The sequence below is a fragment of the Gymnoscopelus microlampas genome (genome assembly GCF_963454915.1).
Source record: "Gymnoscopelus microlampas genome assembly, chromosome: 6".
NCBI lineage: Eukaryota > Metazoa > Chordata > Actinopteri > Myctophiformes > Myctophidae > Gymnoscopelus > Gymnoscopelus microlampas.
Window position 1 is genome coordinate 3710559 of NC_139943.1, and position 5885 is coordinate 3716443.

Consider the following 5885-nt stretch of genomic DNA (forward strand, 5'->3'; position numbering starts at 1 on the left):
TAGAGGGCTAATATCGCCGCTAAAAACACTCAATTAAGTATTTCATGTTATCTTTAACAACTGCAGATGTATTCATTGATAGTCATGTTGTGTGAAATGCAACTTAGATGAAGTCTGCACCAAGTGAGGCTTGAACTGGTGACCTTCAGGTTGTGGGGCACACATTTAAGCGAAAAGCCACCAACAGACAAGAACATCTGAAAAAAGAGATCACACTGATCATACAGTTTCACGCAAATAGCTGAAAAATCCTGGGTTTAAGTGTTTTTCAAACTGCTCAAGATTGCGGACAATCTAAGGGCGGTGCTTACTGGTCAACGTGATAGATGTGTTCCTCATTAGTCAAGGCACATGTGTAAGCAGGTCTAATGGCTGTCGGCCAAACGAGGCATGACTTTTGCCTGTTTCAAAAAATTGCTATAGCGCCCCCGTTTGACCAATTGGAGTAAGATTGGTTTCAGTGATATTTGGAATGGCCCTTTACATTTCTGCAAAGTTTCAAAGAATGGTAAGTCTGCATGTATGTGTTAGGGGCAGATGAATAATTGTCATAAAACTGCAATATTCATTGGCTCATTAAAGCTTCATTTTTTCACTTATGGAAAATATTTTGCAAACGTTTTTTGGCATAGGTCCAAAGTTCATGTGTAAAAAGTTTCGTGCAGATTACTCAAAAATCCCAGGAGGAGATAGGTTTTAACTGTTTTTCATATAATTCAAAATGGTGGGAGATCTAAAGGTCAGAGGTCAAAAGTCAGAGCGTGAAAGTTGTTCAGCATGAGGAGACGCATGTGTGCATCGAAGTTTCATGGCTGTAGGTGAAACAGGGCATGAGTTGTACCTGTTCAAAGTTGGCATTTTTCAATTGAGTGCTATAGCGCCACCTTTTGACGAAAGATTGTGAGAATTATTTCTTGATCGTTTTCATGACCATCTATCATATGGCCGAGTTTCATAAAAAGCGACTGCACGGTTCAGCCAGAACTGCCAAAAGTGGCAGAAGAAACGGAATAATCTGAATAACAAAACGGGTCCATGCTGGAAGCCTGGCCCCGTAATAAATGATACAGATTCAAGTACAACATTCCGTGCCAAACTGGGCGAGTGTTGCGCAGCTAGGGGGCGAGCGTTCAGCAAAATAAATGGGGGCAAGTGTGTTTTGGGGCGAGCGTTCCGGTTACCCATTAACCGATTAACCACATGAACCCTATGGCGTCCCTATTCTGGGACGAACATTCAGCGAACATAGCAGATGTACAAGCTCATAACGGGCTTGTACATCAGCTAATTCCCGCAAAGAGATTTGGTGTGGAGGGGCAAAAAGGAGCGGACCAAGTACAGAGCCCTGGAGAACCCCTGTCAATATATACAGGGTTTAAGTGTTTTAAAGAATATTTCAGAACACCTGCGCTGGTCCCTCTCTAGTAAGTCAGCAATCTGTGCTTGGGTGTGTCAGACATGGAGCCATTGGCTCACTGAGTTCCAACAACAAAGGCATGTCAGACTGTCAGGCAGAGAGGAAGTAGAGAAAATAGGAAGAGCAGAGTCTTGTAGAAACAAGCTGTATCTAGTTTCAGTTCAGTGTCCTCGGTGTGAACAGGCGTCCTGCATCCACACTCACTACAGGTAAATGAGCTCCTTAAGTTCTTTAATGTGTTTTATTGAAATCAGTTTGTTGCCAAGTTGCTGCTAAGTTTACGTGTAATGGTAATTAACTTTTCCCACTTCCTGTTTATTCTGTCCACAGTTCTCTCTACAGTACAGAGCAGACTGTAGGCCTGCTACAGCACTGAGTCTGACTGCAGTAAGTATGATATGTGTTACATTAACAGTATTTTTCAGTCAGGGCCATCTGTGCCATAATGCTACAGATGCAGCGTGTCTGCCTGCGTGCCTGTGTGTTTGTGTGCTGTATATGAAGGGCGCTAGGACCCTGTGTGTGTGTGTGTGTGTGTGTGTGTGTGTGTGTGTGTGTGTGTGTGTGTGTGTGTGTGTGTGTGTGTGTGTGTGTGTGTGTGTGTGTGTGTGTGTGTGTGTGTGTGTGTGTGTGTGTGTGTGTGTGTGTGTGTGTGTGTGTGTGTGTGTGCGTGCGTGCGTGCGTGCGTGCGTGCGTGCGTGCGTGCGTGCGTGCGTGTGCCGGTTCTAGGTATATCAGCGCTCTAGGCGAGATTCCTCTGATGCGCCCCGTGAACTTTTTCGGGTTTTGGGCGGATTATGATACGTTTTTAGCTACTTTATTTCGGTTTTAGGGTTAGGTTAGGGTTATGTTATTTAATTCTGATTTTACCGATTTATTATCATTATTTATAACTTTTTTTGCCGCCTCTCTAGACGGCCGCCTAGGTCGCCTGTATGGACGCGCTGTGAGTGTGTGCGTGTGCGTGTGCGTGTGTGTGTGTGTGTGTGTGTGTGTGTGTGTGTGTGTGTGTGTGTGTGTGTGTGTCAGTCAGCTGATTGATGGGAAAATGCTGGGGAAATGGTTGGTTGAAGGATAATATTAAGTCTAATGTACCGTGCATGTTCACATCATGTATACTTTACATTACTACCATTTTTCTAATTAATTTTTGTAACATTTTCGACAAAATAGCCAATTGTACATCGAGGTGCCCAGATGTCCCTAGTGCCCACCTATCCTGTATCCGATTTGAACATGCTGATGTACAATGTGATGTTAGCCTAATGCAGGTGCAAGACCATTGTGTTATAGGTTTATGTTTTTTTTTTTTTCACTTTCGCTTTAACTGGAGAAGCACTTTGTCATGGTGATTTATTTAAACTAAGGTTGCATTGGAAAGGTTGAAAGGTTGATTACCACATTGTGTTAAATGGCCCTTACTATAGTGATACATCAGAAACAACATGGCACTATTTCACCATGAGCTTTCAGTTCCTTTTTAAGAAGTGATTTTTGAGTGTGTCGGTAAACACTCACTCCGATAAACAGCCTGACTGGAATGTGGGCGTGCACTTCTGTTCATATATATACGGTGGGGGCGTGGCTGTGGAAAGGGGGCGGGTTTGGTAAAAAAAGGTCTGGAACGCGTCATGATTGGTTGCCATGTCTGCTTATTGTAAGCGACATTGCCCTTGTTTTTCTGTGAAGGTGCTTGTAAAGACTGGTGGTTGCGGTCTGTCCCTGTTTCTAAAACGTTGTTGATATTTGGACGTTGTTGATATTTGGTATGAGTTGGTATGAGAACGGAACAATGTCCCGCGAATCAAAGATATAAAAATAAAATAAACTTTTTTTTTAAAACGTTATTTTGTCTTTTTTTTGGGCTAGTGAAAGTTAGAGCAGTTCTTACTGTATGGTCTGTGTTATATGAGATGTGGGCTTACCATAATCACAGTAATTCTTAATCATAGACTCTAGTCACAGCACTGCAGAGGGGAGGTGTGTGTCTGTGTCAAGCTGGCGCTCGTTGACGTTCGTTAATGTTACATCAAGGCAATTATGTTTCTGCACTGTCAAATAGGCCAACATCTAATATAGCATCAAAGCCATAGATTTTTTTACAAGCGACCCTCTCTGGCTTATAGATATGTTGATCAAGTTGTTGTTAATAACTACACTTGGTCCAGATGACAAGAATATGACTATGATTTAAGTAGAATTCATATTTATGTAGTATTTATATTATATTTGTTATTACTGTATATGTCCTCGGAAACAATTGGGGTTCATAATGAGGATTTACCTCAGCTTGTATAATTGTATTTCATTTTGTATGTAAAACACTTTTTTTATATACTTTTATATAATTTTTCGAATTGCTTCTCTGCTGGCTTTATCCAAAGAGTTTATAAATAGATGGAGACGGTGGTCTTGTGCATCCGTTTGTTTGAAAATACGCTAGTCTGTCATGCTTTCTCTCTCTCTCTCTCTGTCTCTCTCTCTCTGTCTCTCTCTCTCTCTCTCTCTCTCTCTCTCTCTCTCTCTCTCATTCTCTCTCTCTCTCTCTCTCTCTGGTGTCTTTTGGGTAAAGCGAGCTTGCTTTCATAATGAGAGAGAGAGAGAGCGCACCAACACCGTTTAAAAAAAAAAAGAACGAGGAGTTGATATTTAAGATATGTTTGGAGTTGAGTGAGGAGATAATTACGGCTGAGAACGGTACATGCCGCAAACTGTTAATGAAAATAGAGCATGTGAGAGCATGGCCATTAAATTAGCCTATGCATTATTTTATAATCTAATACTATACATTGATATTTCCCGATATGTGTAGAGTGGAATGAAGAGATTTTTAGGCTGCAGCGAACCCTGCGTGGTACTGCACGAGTAGAAGTTGTTTTTTTTAAAGTGTCCTGACTGCGTGGCATAACATACAGCCAGGCCCACTGTAGTCTCGCGTGGCCAGACGATTGCCTCCCACAATTTTCAAATGTTTCCGGTCATTGATATTGTGGAATAGTTGTCTGGCTACGTGAGACTAGGCCCACCTATATACACTATGCTCTAATTACAAAATAATGCATAATTCTAATGGCAGAAATTACTCATCAAGGTGATTAGCCTCCATCCATTCACTTGCAACTCCTCTTAATATACTCCTCTATATATATATATATATATATATATATATATATATATATATATATATATATATATATATATATATATATGACCGTGTACTGTACATTAGCCGGTAGGAGACGGGAATCAAATTATTAGCTTAGGAATGCGACAAAAACAAAAAAGAATCCATGGATTCAAGGCTTCATAGGGTGTGCAATTGACAGAAAATGAGTCATTTTTTGGGTGAACTCCTCCTTTAAGGCATATTTGGCTTATTAGCCATGAGGGATCCTTTTAAACATGGTGAAAATTTTGTTTTTGCGTGTCTATTGCGGTTCAACCTATCTGTCCCCCTTTCTCCCTTCAGTCATGGATTTAATAGACCCCATCTTGTCCTTAGCGACTAAACTCAACGCTCTCTGCGAGGAGGCGGGCCACCAAGAAGCGATGCAAGCGTCTGAAAAGACGCGTTAAAGGGCTGGAGCAGGTGCTGAGGGCCACCCAGCGAAAAGGGGCCCAGATCTCCCCTGAGGTGAACACGGCCCTCGAGGAGCTCAAGCGCACGCTTGAGTCTGCTAGGGATGCCGTCAAAAAATACAAAGATGATAAAGAATATCTCATCAATCGGATCATGAACCACGGGCTTGTTTGCGAGTCTGAACGACCGTCTCTAAGACACGTTCCAGGAACAAATATATATGTAGCTAAACTACTGCAAGCTACAGCGAAATATAACTAATATATAACTCCCCAACACTGAATGGTTCCATTTGTACACTCTCAGAGTTATACACCCGTGTGGTCCCTGGACCACACTTTGACTGTTTCCAGTGCACAATATGAGGACCCTGACTCTGTTTGGCCAGAATGGAACAGAGCCTTCATTAGTATCATTGGTAACACCTGTGAAGGAACAAGGGAAGACGCCCAGTTTCTTTCCAATATGGCTGCTGAGCATAGAGCCTATTGTGCGTAACTTACTGTCTGCTAACCATCCCAGCTAGCGTTTGTGTAAACGCAGGAGGAAGGGCTGGGGCAACTGACAAGATTCACGTCAAAGTTCTGCTGAAACGTCAGTAGCCTACTTAACGCGTTGTAAGGACTCAGTCAGTCATTAAAACCTTCAACTATGATACCGTACGATACTGGTGCAGGCTGCGCTTTTACTTTGTGTTTGGATAAATGCATTGAGTCCATGATGACAGTGCATATTCTGCTAAACTTGGTCATGTTAACATTATTGCTTGTATAGCTACTGTTTTTGAATGGCTCAAAGTGAAAGAGATTCAATTCCATGCATATTGTGGTAACAGATTAATTGTCCTATAATTATTTCCCTCTAGTGTTGATTCTTTCATGGTTCTGT